This window comes from Bos indicus x Bos taurus, chromosome 27 (assembly GCF_003369695.1).
Source record: "Bos indicus x Bos taurus breed Angus x Brahman F1 hybrid chromosome 27, Bos_hybrid_MaternalHap_v2.0, whole genome shotgun sequence".
In the NCBI taxonomy this organism is placed as follows: domain Eukaryota; kingdom Metazoa; phylum Chordata; class Mammalia; order Artiodactyla; family Bovidae; genus Bos; species Bos indicus x Bos taurus.
In genome coordinates, this window is record NC_040102.1 from 14734797 (window position 1) to 14753032 (window position 18236).

General features: G+C 47.3%; 1 protein-coding gene and 1 long non-coding RNA gene across 5 annotated transcripts in view; one reads left to right on the forward strand and one right to left on the reverse strand.

Moving 5' to 3' along the window:
* Positions 1 to 18236, reverse strand: part of ENPP6 (ectonucleotide pyrophosphatase/phosphodiesterase 6) — a 100931-nt gene that overhangs the window by 60690 nt on the left and 22005 nt on the right. The window lies entirely within an intron of this gene.
* LOC113884767 lies at positions 12633 to 14071 on the forward strand. The gene is made up of 2 exons (XR_003509014.1): positions 12633 to 13511; positions 13863 to 14071. It is a non-coding gene; the product is annotated as an uncharacterized LOC113884767 (long non-coding RNA).

The following is an 18236-nucleotide window of genomic DNA, read 5'->3' on the forward strand; positions in this document are numbered from 1 at the left end:
TGACAACCCAGTCCCTGGTGGCTTAGTTGTTAAATAATCATACTGCAGGGCAGGAGACACGGGTTCCATCCCTGAGTTGGGAAGATACCCTGGAGAAGGAAATGACAACCTGCTCCAGTATTCTTGCCTGGGAAATCCCATAGACCAGAGGAGTCTGGCGGGGTACCCTCCATGGGGTCGCAAGAGTCAGACAGAACTTAGTGACTAAACCACCAGTGTGAACCCACCAATCTACAGCAAACAAACAAAAACCCCCATGTGTGAAGTATGATGCTAGCCCATGCAAGTTCACTGCCTTGGGTCAGGTGTGGCCATAGTAGTGAGACCGGTCTCCCACATCATGGGATTAAAAAATCAGTTTAGGTCATGACTGTAGCCACAGCTTATGTGCCCAGGTCAATGAGTGATCTGCATACAAACAGACAGCGTTTGGAGCTGACGCTGCACCTGGCCTAATGATCTGTGTACATAATTCTGCCTAGGTGCTCTTAGCATATATAAAATGTGTTGAAAGATAACTTGCCCTGGGGATGAAAGAGTAACTCAAACAAGCAACTATCACATGGCTAGGTGTGAGAAGTATCTCTGATGTATTGAGAGCTTCCCAGTCCAAACTGAAGACGTCATCTGAATAGAGGAGCTTTTTGAGTTAAAAATAGAAGCATCAAGAAGGATGAAAACTGGCAGGAACCGAGGACCAGTGAGAAGCACGTGGCCGAGTGGAAAGCACTTTGGAGCCCAACAGATCAAAGTCAGCCCCTGCGCTGGGATCTCACACAAGTCATTTAACTGCAGAGAGCCTCAGCTTTCTCCTCTGAAAAACAATCATACCTTTGTGTGTGCTAAGTCGCTCGGTCGTGTCCGATTCTTTGGGAACCCATGGACTGTAGCCCATTCTGCTCCTTTGCACACGGTGTTTTCCTGGGCAAGAATACTAGAGTGGGCTGCCATTTCCTACTCCAGGGGATACTGCCAATCCAGGGATCGAACCCTAGTCTCTTGGGTCTCCTGCATTAGCAGACAGATTCTTTACCACTAGCGCCACCTGGGAAGCCCCATACATTTGTCCAGAGTTAAATAATTTGGGGTAGGCAAAACTTTAGCATGATGTCTGGCACACAGTAGGCATTGGGGAAATGCAAACCACCACCTAAATCCTCTTTTAAAGGGCAACCCTATTGGGCTTCCCTGGTGGCCCAGTGGTTAAGACTCTGAGCTTTCAATGCAGGGGGAGTAGGTTTGATCCTTGCTGGATCCCTCATCAGGCAACTGATATACCACATGCTGTGTGGCCAAAATAATAATAATAATAAATAAATAAAGGGCAACCTTATTAAACAGCATGCAGTGGTCAATGGCTCCAGGAGGGATAAGGCTGGGTAGCCTATTTATTGTCTCATAGTCACACACAAGCCCTTGAAATAGACTCTCAAATCCCCTTAAAGGGGTGGGGGGAGAAAAAGGCAGTACCACCCACTACCATTACTCAGGAAGGTTTGTAACCAGTGAATCTCCAGTTCAGAAACTAACCTCAGGCGTTTATGACAGCTCCCCTGCGCTTGGCCCGACACTGCCCTCTACTGGCCGTCACAATAATCATCACTCGCAGCCTCACCCAGGATCTCGCTGGGCGCCGCGCACCTTTGCCAGCCTGGTATTTTGTCTGACACTTTTCATATGTAAAGGCATCCCAGCATCCCCAGAGCTGCTTGTGAAGATACTAAACATGCTGAGGATTCAGGCCGAGGCACAGAGAGAGGCCAGCGGGGCCAGGCGGTCACATACCCAGGGCAGCCCTCTTAGTCGCTGAAGCAAACGTGAGCCTGTAGGAGGAGGGATCCCTGGTCCGGACTTGAGTAGTAAACCAGTGTCAGACTAATGGGACCTAACCGAGAATATGCGATTCTATCAGACAGATACCATATGTGGGAATAAGTGAACAGCTTTTCATTTTAGATTGCCAGCTGTTGCACAGCCAGCAAAATAAACTTGAATATTAGGAGCATAGATACTTTCCACCATTGACAGGCAAGCGAGCAACACTGATGTGAATGCTCTGAAAGACTCTCCCTCTACAATAAGACTACAAGATACAATATAACTAGATCTTGGGTAACACACACACACATATGCACGTGAGTTTAAAATATTGCCAAGCTCACAAGTGGTCCCAGGTCAGTAGTGTCCCTTCTTTCTTAGCAAAGCAAATGAATATTTTCTATTAAGTAAAGTTCCAATTTAAGCCCTCAGATTTCCCACAGACTAAGTTCAATCAACTGTGAGCTAAAAGAAAGAAAGAAAGACCTAAGACACAGAGAAACAAATCGTATGGCTCAGGCAGGTAGCTCTTAGCCAACGGCCTTTGCCTTCCTTGCGTTAGTGAATAATCATTTCAACAGACCAGCCAGCAATTCTAGTTTCCAGCCACCCTCGCATCCAGGTGGAGCCATGACCCGTGGTTTGGACAAAGGAAGGAAGGCAGAAGAGGTCGATGCCATTGCCAGGCCTGGCCCACAAAGACCACGCTTGGGGTCCTCTAGGGGCTCTCCTGTCCACTAGCAGGATGCTGGCGCTCAGGGTGATCCTGGAGGCCACATGTTGAACACGGCAGAGCCTGTGTCAGTCAGTGTCCTTGAATGACCACACAGGCCCCACGTCAATCCGTCAACTTGACATGATGGCAGTAACAGAGAAAGACCCTAAGTGTTAAACCACTGAGATTGTGGAGGTTAAGTGTGCCGCAGTTGATTTTACCTTAACTAATCAGTCATTGTGAACATCAGCAGAAACAATAAACCACAAATTTAGCACCAAGGGCTTTAGAGTTTGGGGATTATCATATTTAGAATATGAAATACGCTTTATGACATGTTTAAAGAAATAAAAGAGAATCAACATTATCAAGGAACAAAAGACTATCAAAAATAACCCGGCAGGATTAAGAAAGAATCAAACAGAACTTTGGATGTTAAAAATACAATCATTTAAATTAAAATTTGGTGGAAAGATAAATCGCAGAATAAACACAGCTGAAAAGATAGTGAAATTGAATATATAATTGAGTGACCCAGAGGAAAGAGATTAAAGAGGAAGAGGTCAAATATGAAAGAAAGACTGTGGTGGGGTGAACGGTGGTTCCTTAAAAGGTACATCCCCCCAGAGCTTGTGGATGTGATTGTACTTAGAAAAAGGTTCTCCACAGGTGAAATTAAGGATCTTGAGATGAGATCATCCTAGACTATCTAAGTGCCCTTATAAGAAGAGGATACACAGTCGCACAAAAGGAGAAGACGATGTGACAATGGAGGCAGAGATCAGAGTGATGAATCTACAAGCCAAGAACACCAAAGAGTTCTGGCAGTGCTGGAAGCTGGGAGAGAGGCATGGAATGCTCTCCCTCTGAGCCTCTAGAAGGAACCAAACCCGCCAACATCACGATCTCAGAGTTTTGGATCCTCGAACTGTGAAAGAAAACACTTCTGTTGTTTTAGGCTACCTGGTTTGCGGCAATTTGTTATAGCAGCTGTGGAAAACTAAGACAAAGGCGAGAGATGAGGATAGAGTGGGAAGTTCTGCGTTACATCGGTTAAGAGCTGCAGAAGGAAGAACAGGGGGACCGGAGGAAGGGCAGCGCTACATAATGGCTATGTAATGTTGCTCCCCGATAATGGCTGATACTTTCCCAAACTGATGAAATATAGAAATCCTTAGACAAGGGACCCAACATACTAAAAAGCAGGTTAAAATTTTTTAAGACTTTTTTTGATGTGGACCGTTTTTAAAGTCATTTTTGAATTTGTTACAACATTGTTTCTGTTGTTTTATGTTTTATGGTTTTTTTGGCCTCGAGGCATGTGAGGATCTTAGCTTCCCAACCAGGGATGGAACTCCTACCTCCTGCATTGGAAGGCAAAGTCTTAACCCCTGGATCACCAGGGAAGTCCCAAAGAAGGTTAAATTGTAATACCAAAATTTATACTCAAAAAACCCACAATGAGAATGATGAAAATCCACGTCTTCAGAGTCTATCTGTCCCTAGGACTAGGATTTCTGGGTCACGGGCAGCATTTTCTCAGGACAGTTCTGATTCCTAGCTGTTGTTTCTGATTCTCAGCAACGTTTTTCATTTTCAAAAGTATCTTCTTGATTTGCACAGATTTTGAATGTCACCAACCCCCCCACACACAAAAGACAAAAAGAGCAGTACCAACATCCCATGGACAACATCTACCACAAAACTCCCTGTGAACCTCAAGATAAAAAAGCCTGTGAGAACCACCCAACCAGGGCCGCAAAGAGCCATGCGGCGTGTCACATCTGTGGGGTGAGCAGAGGGAGAGTTTTGTGGACCCTCTTCTAGAAAAGTCCCAACAGCTTAGACCTTTGTACACTTGTCACGCTGTCCTAACTTGGATGACCCCTTGTCCTAATTTGGATTCTTAAAAATGCAGTATTCTTGCCAAAAAAAAAAAAAAAGCTTTTAATGAATCTAACCACGAAGAAAAGTCAGACAAATCTAAAATACAGCCATGGCCTTCTCAAGAATGTCAACATGGTGGAAGTCCAAAGGAAACAAAAAGGCAGGGATGTCAGTCTTGATGGAGAGCAAAGAAGCATGGCAGCGGAGCGGACTGCTTGAACCATGATTAGATTTTTCATTTCAGGAAAGGTTATAAAGGATATTTTTTTGGCAATGGAGAAAAATCGGAAAATAATTGTGGTCATATGAAAGTATATCCTAGACATGCTGCATTACTGGAGGGAGGGGGCGCGGTGGGTAAAGTGTCATGATGTTAACAGTTGACATTCTTTTTTTGGCTGCACCATGAGGCACATGGGATCTTAGTTCCCCGACCAAGTATCGAACCTACGCTCCCTGCAGGGGAAGCACAGAGTCTTAAACACTGGGCCACCAGGGAAGTCCCAGAAATTGACTTGCAGCTGATTCAGCAGGCGCAAAAGCCAAAATAGAACCCTGTATTTCTCACGTGAGCATAAAAGCAAACGTGCCAAATATTAACATTGAGAGAGGCACAGCACACAGATACTCATAATACTACTTCAGCATTTCTGTAGCTTTGAGACTTTTTCATTATAGAAACCTGGGGGATAGCCATATGATGGAATATTACTCGGCAATTAAAAGAAACAAACTGTGGACACCTGCCACCTGGTGACTGAACCTCACAAACAGTTCAGTCCAATTCAGTCTCTCGGTCGTGTCTGACTCTTTGCAACCCCATGGACTGAAACACACCAGGCTTCCCTGTCCATCACCAACTCCTGGAGTTTACCCAAACTCATGTCCATTGAGTTGGTGATGCCATCCAAACATCTCACCCTCTGTTGTCCCCTTCTCCTCCCACCCTCAATCTTTCCCAGCATCAGGGTCTTTTCCAATGAGTCAGCTCTTCGCATCAGGTGGCCAAAGTATTGGAGTTTCAACTTTAGCATCAGTCCTTCCAATGAATATACAGGACTGATCTCCTTTAGAATGGACTGGTTGGATCTCCCTGCAGTCCAATGGACTCTCAAGAGTCTTCTCCAACTCCGCAGTTCAAAAGCATCAGTTCTTCGGTACTCGGGTTTCTTTATAGTCCAACTCTCACATCCATACATGACTACTGGAAAAACCATAGCTTTGACTAGACGGACCTTTGTTGGCAAAGTAATCTCTCTACTTTTTAATATGCTGTCTATGTTGGTCATAGCTTTTCCTCCAAGGAGTAAGTGTCTTTTAATTTCATGGCTGCGGTCACCATCTGCAGTGATTTTGAAGCCCAAGAAAATAAAGTCTCTCACTGTTTCCATTGTTTCCCCATCTATTTGCCATGAAGTGATGGGATGAGATGTCATGATCTTAGTGTTTTGAATGTTGAGTTTTAAGTCAACTTTTTCACTCTCCTCTTTCACTTTCATCAAGAGACTCTTTAGTTCTTCTTCGCTTTCTGCCATAAGGGTGTCATCTGCATATCTGAAGTTATTGATATTTCTCCCAGCAATCTTGATTCTAGCTTGTGCTTCATCCAGCCTGGCATTTCTCATGATGTACTCTGCATATATATAAGTTAAATAAGCAGGGTGACAATGTACAGTCTTGACGTACTCCTTTCCTGATTTGGAACCAGTCTGTTGTTCAAAAATAGTATGCTCAGTACAAGAAGCAAGACCCAAGGGACCATGTATTGAAAGACTCCGTTTATGTGAAATATCCATAAAAGGGAAAACTAAAAAGACATAAAGTACATTAGTGGTGATCTGGGGCAGAGATGGTGACAAATGGGAGTCAACAGTAAGTGTGCATGAGGGGTGAGACCTCATGAAGGGGGAGACCACCAAAATGGGGAGAGGGAATAAGCAAAGACTGGAGAACAAGCAAAGACCAGTGAACAAGTCTTCACCGGAGGCTCCGTGTGAAGGGGTTAGCAGAAGAGAAGTCAGTGGAACTTAGCATAAGGGTGGATTGAGAGGAGGGATGAAACTTGGAACCCAATGAAGAGTCTGTCGGAGGCAGGGATGGTCAAAAGATAAATTCCGCAGAGAGAAGCTGAAAGATGACACTGGATGTTGCTATTGGAAGGTTTGGCCTGTCTATTAGAAGCCGGCTGTTTCAGAGGCTCAGAACTCAGCAGTTCCATGTGCCCAACCGGCCAGCAGGCCCCACGCTGGAGGAGTGGACTGAAGTCGATATGTTAATAATAAATAGTTCCTCAAGATTAGGCCTTGAATTGCTCTCTGGCTGCCCTTCTTTCCTTGCCATGGTTCTATGCGGGGATTTCTCCAGTGAAACAGAGGGGCATGGAGTCCATTAGTTTTTTTCCCCAAAGAATTATTAAACTTTGTTCCTCCGGGAAATTGGTAGTGAAGGATGTGACTTTAAGTACAACTTTCTGGCCGAGGTTTCCAACCCCCTCCCCTCGCACCCCGCTCCCGAATCCTACCGCAAACCAGGTGACTTTCCCTCTTTTTAAAATCATACTCTGGGGGCGACCCTGGTGGTGGCTCAGTGGTGAAGAATCCGCCTGCCAATGCAGGAGAATCGGGTTTGATCCCTGACCAGGGTTGATCTCACAAGTCGGAGCAACTAAGCCCGTTGGACCACAACTTCTGAACCTGTGGTCTGCAGCCCGGAGCCGCCACTTCTGAGCCCATGTGTTGCAACTAGTGAAGTCCGCACACCCTAGAGCCCGAGCTTCACGACAAGGAAGCCGCTGCACTCAGCCTGTGCACCTCATCTAAAGAGTAGCCCCTGCTCGCTGCAACTAGAGAAAAGCAACGAAGACCCAGCACAGCCAAATATAAATAAAATAAAATTATTATTAAAAAGAAGATGATACCATTTTTACAGGGTCTCTGGTAGTCCTTAAAAAAAAATCATAACTATGAATCTTAACAGGGCAAGGCATGGGGGTAAAAACAATATTCATCCTTTGAAAAATAAGTGTATGGCTGTCTGGCTTCAAATGCCAACCACAGCTGCAGTGCCCTTTGGGTTCAGTAGCGATGGTTGTCCAGAGGGCGCACGGGGCAACAACAGCACTCTCTTCCCTTTGACATGCATCAAGGTGGGAAAGTTCCAGGGGAAACAGACCAGAAGTGGTCACAGCAGGGGACGACACTCCTGGCAGTCCAGCGGTGAACTTTTCGCCCTTCCAGTGCAGGGGGCATGGATCTGATCTCTAGTTGGGGAACTGCGATCCCACATGCTGCTCAATGCAACGTTGAGCCAAACAAACAATAAATAAAAATTTTAAAAAGAAGAACTCATGTTTTTTTAAATAAAAGAGACGCGATCATGACAATAGATAAGACAGAGGACCTGTCACAGCATTTAAATCTACTTCTTGGAGCCCTCAAGCTCAGGGGAGCTTCTCTATAGCTCAGTTGGTAAAGGCTCTGCCTGTAATGCAGGAGACCTGGGTTCAGTCCCTGAGTCGGGAAGAACCCCTGGAGAAGGGCATGGCAACCCACTTCAGTATTTTTGCCTGGAGAATCCCATGGACAGAGGAGCCTGGCGGGCTACAGTCCACAGGGTTGCAAAGAGTCGGACACAACTGAGCGACTAACACTTGAGCCCTCAACCCCTCATTTTTTTTTTTTCAGGAAAGAAACTTGAACCCAGAAAGACTTTGAAGCCACAGGGTTTAGAAGCCACCATAGCCAGACTAGAACACCTCTTGCTTCTAATCTATCACCCTTCTCATGAAGACGTCACCAAAGACAGAGAGGAAACGACCGGGCCGTGCCCAGGGTGGTCAGCACCAGGGTGGGCACCCAAACGCGGAGAGAACGGGGACTCGTGTGAGGGGACAGGCGGTTACGTCTGGCCTTGACGGGAAAGACTAGAAGACATGGCAAAGTCAAACACAAGGTAATCTTGTTTTGGCAGAAGCACTGCCTTTTTATTTCATGTTACTAAGAAATTCGTATTCTGCTGACCACAAAACCACCTGAGGTGGAAGCCGGGTAAAAAGGATACCTTCTACCTCACACCCTTCGCCCGAGGGAACTGCTATTTCTGAAAACTTTTCCAGACTCCTGGTTATAAATGACTTAAACTCCCAAACCTAAAATCTCTTGGGAAGAAGACAGAAGTTGTTTTAAGCCACCAGAGCGCTGCAGTCCTCCCAGGTTTGGAATTTAGCGAAAAGGTTAAACCATAAGGAGTTTCCAATTGGCTATCTACTCACTTCTTAAAATATTTGACAGAGTGTGCAAAATACTTAATTATACACACTTGTGCTTTGCATTTCGGAAACCTATCCTGAACTGGTGTGGACTGGGGCTGGGAGAAGGGGGCTGTCGAGCTGTGTTTTAAGCAGTGTTTGCAACGTCCATTTGGACTTTTCATCCGCTGTGAAACTACAAAGCTCCCCCGTGATGGCCTAGCCTCGGGGGCTGCCTTTTTGTAAGAAGAGGGGGTGTGATGGCAAAGAGAATTTAAAAGGAAATGGGCTGAGTATTAAGGATAAAGCAGTTTCCAAGTAACTTTAGTGAACGTGCTCGTTGCTCAGTTGTGTCTGTCTCTTTGTCACCCCTTGGACTGCAGCCCACCAGGCTCCTCTGTCCATGGGATTCTCCAGGCAAGAATACTGGAGTGGGGTGCCATGCCCTTCTCCAGGGGATCTTCCCAGCCCAGGGATCAAACCCAGGTCTCCTGCATTGCAGGCAGATTCTTTACCATCTGAGCCACCAGGGAAGTCCTAAGAAACTCTAAAACAAACACAAAGTGATGCTTACTGAGTTCCTACCAAGTGTCAGGGTCCATGAGACACTAGACGGGGAGGGCCCGGCCCTCACTGGGACCACCAGGCCCTCCCAAGCCCCAGAACCAAGTGTACGAATAAACACCTGCTCCGCGGTCACTGCGATGGCCTGGGTCAGTGTCCCAGATGTGGCTTGTCAAAAGAGGCCTGTTTAAGCCATGCCGTACAACTGTTCAGCCGTGGCCGTCTGAGATAAGTAGCTAAGTGTCTGAGGTTGAATCCTCTCTTTTATACTCAACCCCAGAAGCGCTTATTGTTCGTATTGTCCATTGAGACACACAAAGGAGGGTTTAAAAACAGAGTTGTCCCTGAGGTTCTTGGTCTGGAAGAAGCCTGGAAGGGCAGGGACACACGCACTGTAGAGTGTGTGTGTGCAGGCGTGTGTCGTGTGCATAACAAATGCAGCTACAAGGTCTCTGGCTGAGGGGCAGACGCTTGGATGGCTGCAGGACAGCGCTGCGCTGAGAGCCACTTCCTTGAAAGCGGGAGGTCCCAACAGGAACGCAGGATGCCGTACTCCCAGGTTCTGCCAGTCTGGGGCTCTGTGAGCTTGAATAAGCGATTTCATGTCTCTCAGCCTCAGTTTCCTCAGATAGAAAACCGGGGTAACCATGTCTGCCTTCCAGGGTTGTCTGAGGATGGCCTGAAATTCGATTTGAAAACACCTAGCACTAAGTGCTGTAGACACACAGATGTAGAAATCCGGTAGGCATTTGGGAAATGTACATTCTGTTCCCTCTTGACTGAATCTGGCTGCTTGTTACAAAGGAGAACAGTCGTGCTGCAGAGACATAGGCCTCCATTGTCATCAAAGGTTCTGACTCCAGCAACCAGAGGCCACGTGGCGAAGATGCCGAGGGACGGGTGGGGGTGCAGAGGTCCTCTGCGCTGGTCCTGATTTACCCGTTTCCTGGCTAGGTAACCTCGTACTAACTGCTTACCCCCCCCACCCAGACTTGAGTTCTCTCATCTGAGAATTTGCCCTTACATAGCTCCAAGATGATTATAAAGACCATTTGAAGGTATCAAGATTAGAAAGGAAGAAGTAACTGTTTTTATTTGCAGGAAATAGGATCTTGTCGATCCTTGCGATGCAGAAAATCCTGAGGAACCCACAAAATTCAATTAGATCTAATAAACAAATTCAGCAAGGTAGCGAGATACAAGACCAACACCCAGAAATCCACTGTTTTCATACACTGCAAAAGTGAAATTAAGAAAATAACTCCATTCATAATAAAATAAAAAATAAAATGCCTAGAAATTATTTAAAAAGAAGGGAAAGACTTGTGCCCTGAAAATTATAAAGCGCTATGGGAAGACTTTGGAAACTGAATGGATGTCCCATGTTTGTGGGTCAAAAAATTTAATACTGTTACATTGGTAATATGTCCTAAATTGTTGTATAGATTCAACACAACGCCTAACAAAATCCTAGCTAGAGTTTTTTTTTTCCCCCCAGAAATTGAAAAGCTCATACTAAAACTCATTTGGAAATACCAGTGACTCAAGATAGCCAAAACAATCTTCAAGAAGAAGTACTAAGTGGAAAAACATACACACCCCAATTTCACAACTTACCACAAAGCTACAGTGATCATGACAGTGTGGTCCTAGTATCAGGACGCACATAGGGAGTTAAACTGAGAGCCCAGCAATAAACTCTAGCATTCGTGGTCAGTTGATTTTCTACAAAAAATGTCAAGAAAATTCAGCAGGAAACAAATTATTATTTCAACAAACGGTGCCAGAACAGTTATCTCACGCCACACAGAAAAATTAGCTCCACATGTATCGTGAGCCTAGATGTAAGAACTAAAAGTATAAAACTCTCAGGCGACTAATGACCAGGGCTGAAGTCCTAATGCCTTAGGACTGGGTATGTGGTCCAGGACCTTTGCAAAGTCACAGAGGAGGAAAAGAGGTCACACCACCACCCACCCAGTAGAGACTGAAACTGAATCTCCACTGAGCCCAGTGGGAGGGAGGTCAGAGTCAGACTGAGATTTATTTTTTTTTATTGCAGTAAAATATACATAATATAGAACTTACCACTTGAGCCACTTTTAAGTGTATAGTTCAGTTTTATGAAGAACATTCACCCTGAGTGTGCAGCCGTCAGCACCACCCATCTCCAGAACTTTTTATTATCCCAGACTGAAACTCTGCCTCACTCAACATTAACTGCTTATTCCCCCAGCCCCTGATAACCACCTTCTACTCACTATCTCTGTGAATATGACGATTCTGGGTACCACAGGTAAGTGGAATCAAACAATACATCTCTTTTTGTCTATGGCTTATTTGACTTAGAATGCTTTCAAGTTTACCCAGAGATTTAGATTTTTTTTTTTTTAAAGAAAATACAGACATGCACAATTTCTAATACACTAAATGGACATGAGTTTGAGTAAACTCCAGGAGTTGGTGATGGACAGGGAGGCCTGGCGTGCTGCAGTCCGTGGGGCTGCAAAGAGTCGAATACAACTAAGCGACTGAACTGATTGAACCAATATACTCAAGTTTGTGAACTTGGATCCACTTTACATACAGATGGACTTATTCATCTTCCCCTAATTCTGTCAAATTCTTATCTAATCCTGAAATTGTTTTTCTCTCTGATCCTCCACATTCAATTAGTCTTGCCAGTTCCCTATCAGACCCCTGACCCTAGGTCCACTCCGGAGACTTGACTCCCAGGCTCTTTAACTCTCCCCTTGGTCTTGGACAGCCTTGTCCAAATCCACACAGCTCAGAAATAGCAGAGCAATTGTCTCAAAGCCTAGCTCTGCTCTCCAAATGCTCCATCATTCCCGCCTCTGCCCCTTGGCTTGAGTGATGCCAGTCACCCCCACCCAGCCTTTTCTCCAGGTTTCAACTCCTCCCTCAAATCCTGGTGGCTCAGGTGATAAAGAGTCTGCCTGCAATGTGGGAGACCTGGGTTTGATCCTTGGGTTGGGAAGATCCCCAGGAGAAGAGAATGGCAAGCCACTCCAGTATTCTTGCCTGTAAAATCCCATGGACAGAGGAGCCTGGTGGGCTACAGTCCATGGGGTTGCAGAGAGACACGACTGAGTGACTAACACTTTCACTTTCTCACGTCCTTCAGGCTTTACTCAAATACCATCACCTCAGCAAACCTCCTCAGAAGTGGTCCCCACAACCCCTGTGCCTATTCCGTCCTGGCCTGTGACTCCACACACACTGAGCTGTTCAGCTTCATTATAAGCTCATCCAAGACAGAGGACACGTCCCTTTGGAAGAGCAGTCTCACCTAGAAAACGTTCGCATAGCCTGCATAAGAAGTGATCATACACGAACATACATTATGAATTTATGTCAAAGTTACATGTTGCTGTAATAATTACCAGATTCAGTGGTTCGGACAGTAGGTGGTCCAGGAATCAGCAAATGAATGAAAATGGGCTCTCAAAGCACTACCCAGCTCTGAAATGTGACCATCTGTGGGTCAAGGCCGTATGGGGGGTGGGGGGCATCTTACTTTGGCCTGAAAAAGAAAGATGGGTTGGAAGGCAGCTGCGGCCGGGCTGGGGTTGAGGCTGGGGGGTTGCAGGGAGGATGGGAGTAGAGCCCTTCCAGAAGTAAGAAGTGTATCAGCCAAGGGAAAGACAGGACATTCTAGGAGAGGCCTTCAACCAAAACGGGGAGGTAAAGAGGTCACTCTCCAGAGTTCCATCCCCAAAAGGGTTTCACGACTGGCTGACCAAACCCCAGTGATCCCTGCATTTGAAGGGTAGGAACCAGTCTGTGTCCACTGATGGAATCTCCCGAGGCGTGAATCACCACGCAGCTGGCTGGTGGGTTCAAAAGTCCAACAGGTGGTTGAGAATCGGATAAATAAAAGAGGCATTTTTGTTTTCATTGGATTATTTTAGCTTTCAGCAGCTGTTGACACAGTCTGAGAGTGAACTCTCTGGAACATGATTTTCCTTCTTATCTGTTCCATCAGAACTCAGGGAGGTTATTTGAGGCTCGTGACGAAGAGCAGCCATCCTCCTAGGATCATCCAGGCCCGGGGAAGTGGGGAGGACAGCTGAGCTGAGCCCCAAACACCCCCATCTCCACCCCCACCACACACAACCTTCTAGAGGCTTCCACCTCCCCTTTGACCAGATCTTGATGAAATCTACACAGAAGGCTTCTTTGGATCCCATCTCTACTTCAACTTACACATCTCAGCAGATGTTCGAGAGGCTGAGGGAGGAAGCAAAAGCCGTCCAGCAGGTAAGCCCCACCAGGACAGAGTGGAGTGCTGAAGGGCACCAGCCAAGTGGCAAGCATGGATGAAGAGGCAGGAAGGACCGGAAACGATGGCTCAGCTTCCAGCCCCCTGCATCTGAGGGAGGCCGTCCTTTTGGCTGGGACGCTCTGCTCTAGGTCCCACTTGTCCTGGCACTGCAGGAGCGCCCCATCTTACAGGCAGGCACCCAGGGGGAATCACTTCCTCGGGGCGGGAAGGATGGGCAGAGCCCCTCACACAAGCCTGTCTGCGATTTCAGCCTGGGCACCTCTCATCCAGGTGCGTGTACCCTGCATGACTCCGTGACCCAGCTCTCAAGCCCCTTCTCCTCGTAGGGAAAGGGCCAAAGACAGGAGGAGGTCACGATCAAGCACCAGATCCAACACAGGACCCAGAGGAACCCCAGACCTGCCCCGGGGTCCCCGCCTGGGAGACCATGGACACAATGGCCTTATTCAGGGATGGGGACTCTGAAACCCGAGTAGGTGTTGTCGAAAGTGTCTCTGAAATAAACATTGACCTGCTGACTCAGGCTCCCTCTGAATCCATTTGAAGTGTTCTTTAACCCGTCTATGGCAAAGCAGTCTTAATGGAGCAGCCTAGGCAGCAGCCTGAGGTCCCATCGGTCAGCAGCGGGGAGAGGAGAGTGAGACGGGAGACCCACCTGCGGTGGAGACTGCCTGGCTCCGTGTGGGGAACCTCCTGAAGGAGGGTTTGCTGAGCTCAGAATCAAAGGCTTTCAGCACGCCTTCAAGCTCTGCCACCACCCTCGCCAGCCCCTCCTGCTGGGAATGTGTTTCTTGAAGCCAGATGAACCCCTGTAACAAGAGCGCCCTGGCCTCACCGTGGATGCCAAGAGAAACAGGCTTTTCGAAAAGTGGCACTTCAGCGTAGACAGGTCTGGTGGTGGGAGCTGAAATAATGACGCGCCAAGAGAGATTACTTTTGTAAATTCTGGGAATGCGCTTTTTTCCTCCAGGTTTGAGCCTCTGAGTGCTCCTAACCGATTCGGCCACCCAGACACCTCGCACACCCACTCCTCAGCATTCACTACACACACTGTAGTTTTAAGTGGAAACGTGAAAGTGGAAACGGGAAGTAAGTGACAAAATTCAGACAAAAGTTCATGCAGTTGAGAAGACAGATTTAACTGTGTGTCTGTGAGAAGTATCCTCTACCAGCTGTGGGGCAAGTAGAAAGACAAGTCCATGTACGGGGTCCACTGGGACCCACAGGAGCAATTTCTCTCTTGGACTCCTTTCATTTTTCTACAGTTTCTGGAACCCTCCTTCACTCTACTGTCTTTGATCCCCTCAAGGGCCAAGTCCAGGTGAATATCCTAATCCAACCTGAAATCTAGTCTGATGAAAATTGACTTCATCAAATAGACAGCTATCCACGCTTTCCCATCTCTGCCCATAGGAGCCCGAGACTTCTGAACTTCTTGTAGCCTTGGAATTGACTCAGGTTCTCTTCCTCTTAGCTCTTCCATATTCACTCATACTCAGCAAGTTCTGCTCCAAGGGCATGCCTCAAATTCAACTTTTCACTTACAGCCCATTGTAAAGAATAGATGCTCAAGGCACATCATTGCAGCATTAGTTACTATTGTAACTAGTGTTATAACCAGGACATGAAAGCATCAACATCCATCAATAGAAGAATGGATAAAGAAGATGTAGTACATATATATACAATGCAATATTACTCAGCCACAAAAATAAACAAGACTGTAGTGACGCGAATGGACCTAGAGTCTGTCCCACAAAGTGAAGTAAGTCAGAAAGAGAAAATCAAATATCCTGTATTAACACACATGAATATATATGGAAGCCAGAAAAATGGTACAGATTTACCTATTTGCAGGGCAAGAATAGAAGCACAGATTCAGAGAAGGGACATGTGGACACAGAGGGGGAGGAAGCATTGACACATAGGCAATTGCATGTGTGCTCAGTCATGTCTGACTCCTTGTGACCCCACGAACTGTAGCCCACCAGGCTCCTCTGTCCATGGGATTCTCCAGGCAAGAATACTGGAGTGGGGTGCCATTTCCTTCTCCAGGGGGTCTTCCCAACACAGAGATTGAATGTACATCTCCTGTGTCTCCTGCATTGGCAGGCAGATTCTTTACCAATGTGCCTCCTGGAAAGCCCAATGTATACTCTAGCATGTGTAAAATAGACCCAGGGGAGGGGAGGCCAGGGAGGCTGGAGGCCAAGTCCACGCTGCTTGTGCTGGAGGCTCACAGAGACCCCCCAGGTGAAGCCTTGAATTCTGCAGAAGTTTGAGGATGTGGGCTTTTTTCAAAACTTGATTTCTCAAGTACTATCTGCATTGATTTCCTTTGGCCCAAGTGACAGCTGGTTTTAATTTAAATCAGCTATTTTCTTGAAAGCAAGGGAAAGCTTACCTTATCCCATAATCCCTCACTCCAGAATGTGGGGCCTTGCAGTCTGGGAAGAATTTGCTTCAGGTGGCATTTCTAGGAGGGCGGTCAGAACTGTACCAGCACAGATATTAATTCTAAGTAGTTAAATTTCTTGGTTTTGCCTTGATTCCAGTAGATGATTAATCAAGTGCCTCTGTCCAGGCTCTGGCTGCCTCCTGGACTGGTCATAAGGAGACCTCTGTCTGTGGATCCCAGGTCTCACGCACCACCTTCGGGACATGCCAGGACTGGAGTCAGCGCCGTGCTGGTTCCTGTGTGACATCTGCGCCTCTGAAGCCTGCCCTGTGATCTCAGCCCTGCCACTGATGCCCTCAGGTGTCTGGAGGGAAGCACGCAGTCTCCCAGCTCTTTACTCGGTAGTTCAGTCAGTCGTGTCTGACTCCTTGTGACCCTATGTGACCCCACTGTAGTCCACCAGGGTCCTCTGTCCATGGGATTCTCCAGGCAATAATCCTGGAGTAGGTTGCCATTTCCTCCCCCAGGGGATCTTCCCAACCCAGGGACTGAGCCTGAGTCTCTTCTATCTCCTGCACTGGCTGGCCATTCCACTGCTGAGCCACCAGGGAAGCCATATTTGTCCTGCTGCAAATACATTTTGGGCTTCCCCGGTGGTGCTAGTGGTAAGGAGTCCTGCCAATGCAGGAGATGCAAGAGACTCAGGTTCGATCCCTGGGTCAGGAAGATCCCCTGGGGGAGGAAATGGCAACCTACTCCAATATTCTTGCCTGGAGAATCCCATGGACAGAGGAGCCTGGAGGGCTACAGTCCATGGGATCACAAATAGGCAGAAATGACTGAGCACATGACACACGCAGCCACACAGGCCTCCCAAGAGGTGCCCGTCCTAACCTTTTCTCATTTCATGCCTGCTGCTGGCAGCAGCTGAGATTCTGGCCTGATCAGGACCCAGAAACTAAGGAAACTGAGGTTCAGGGCACTGTGACGACTTGTGCCTGAAGTCTTCCCGACCCTGAGAGGACTCCCACCGCAGCTTCAAGCAGCTTCTCTCCCAGCTTCAAGGCCAAGTTCTTTCCAGTAACCCATTATTCCTCATTACGCAAAGAGAACACCGAGGGCTTTATGTCTTATGGGCAATAATTCACGTAAGGAAGTGAGATCACAGTCCGTCTTAGGAATTCTGAGGAACCTTAAGACAGTGTGTATTTTGGTACCAAAGGGATCTAGCGTGATTCTTTTGCTGGTTCATGAAACGCTCAAACGCTCAAACCCTAAGTGCACTTCCCAACAGATATATCCTTCCTTATATATATATATATGAAAAAGAGGAATTTTTCAATATCAGGTGGGAAAATAAGCACGGACATTGGGGGAAATAGTCTAGATTTCACCCTGAGTCAGTTCCAGGGCAGCGGACATGACAGCAGCCTCACGGCCGGGCACTGCCCAGCCCACAGTCCTGCTCCAAGCCTTACGTCCACTCAGTGTGTAAAAGACAAGCCACACCCAAGGACATCTGCACATGAACATATGCTGCGGGACAGAGCCTATACGTAATATTGCCTCCATAAAGTAAAAAATGAGGCGGGGGCTTCCTTGGTGGCTCAGTGGTAAAGAATCTGCCTGCCAATGCAGGAGACACGGGTTCAATCCCTGGTCCGGGAAGATCCCACATGCCAGGGGCAACTGAACCTGTGCGCCACAACTGCTGAGCCTGTGCTCTGGAGCCTGGGAGCGGCAACAACTGAGCCCCAGTGCTGCAACTTTGAGGCCTGCAAGTTTGAAAGTAAAGAAGATCTCTGTCAAACGTTCCTGGGATCTGCACTGTTCCCCCATGAAAAGAGCCCTTCTGTCACGACTAGACCAGAGACTAGACTACACCCACAGCCTGACAAGAAAGTGTCTGCGTGACTAAGACTTTGTGCCAATTAGTCCTTGTGGGGATATCAGGAACGGGGGGGGTCTGACGAACAAAGGGTCGTGTCACTGGCTTGGCTTCTCCACGGAGACTGTAATGGTCCCTTTTTGCTCCCTGGAGTCTGGCTTGCTCAGATTGGATTTTGTTCATCTTTTACTGAGACTGAGAAAAGCTCACATGGCAATTTGTGAATTGAGTCTCCCGGCAAGGCTCTGAAAGACAACTGGTGTGGGGGGTGGTCTGCGGGTGTGAAAACCCCAGACGGACGGAGTGGAAGCCGGGCTGTGACACACAATAGCATCTATGTGTGGCCCAGCAGCCAGCAAGCGGCTTCCTTCTCTGCAAGGGGAGAGCCATGCCAAGTGAGGACCAGAAGATCTT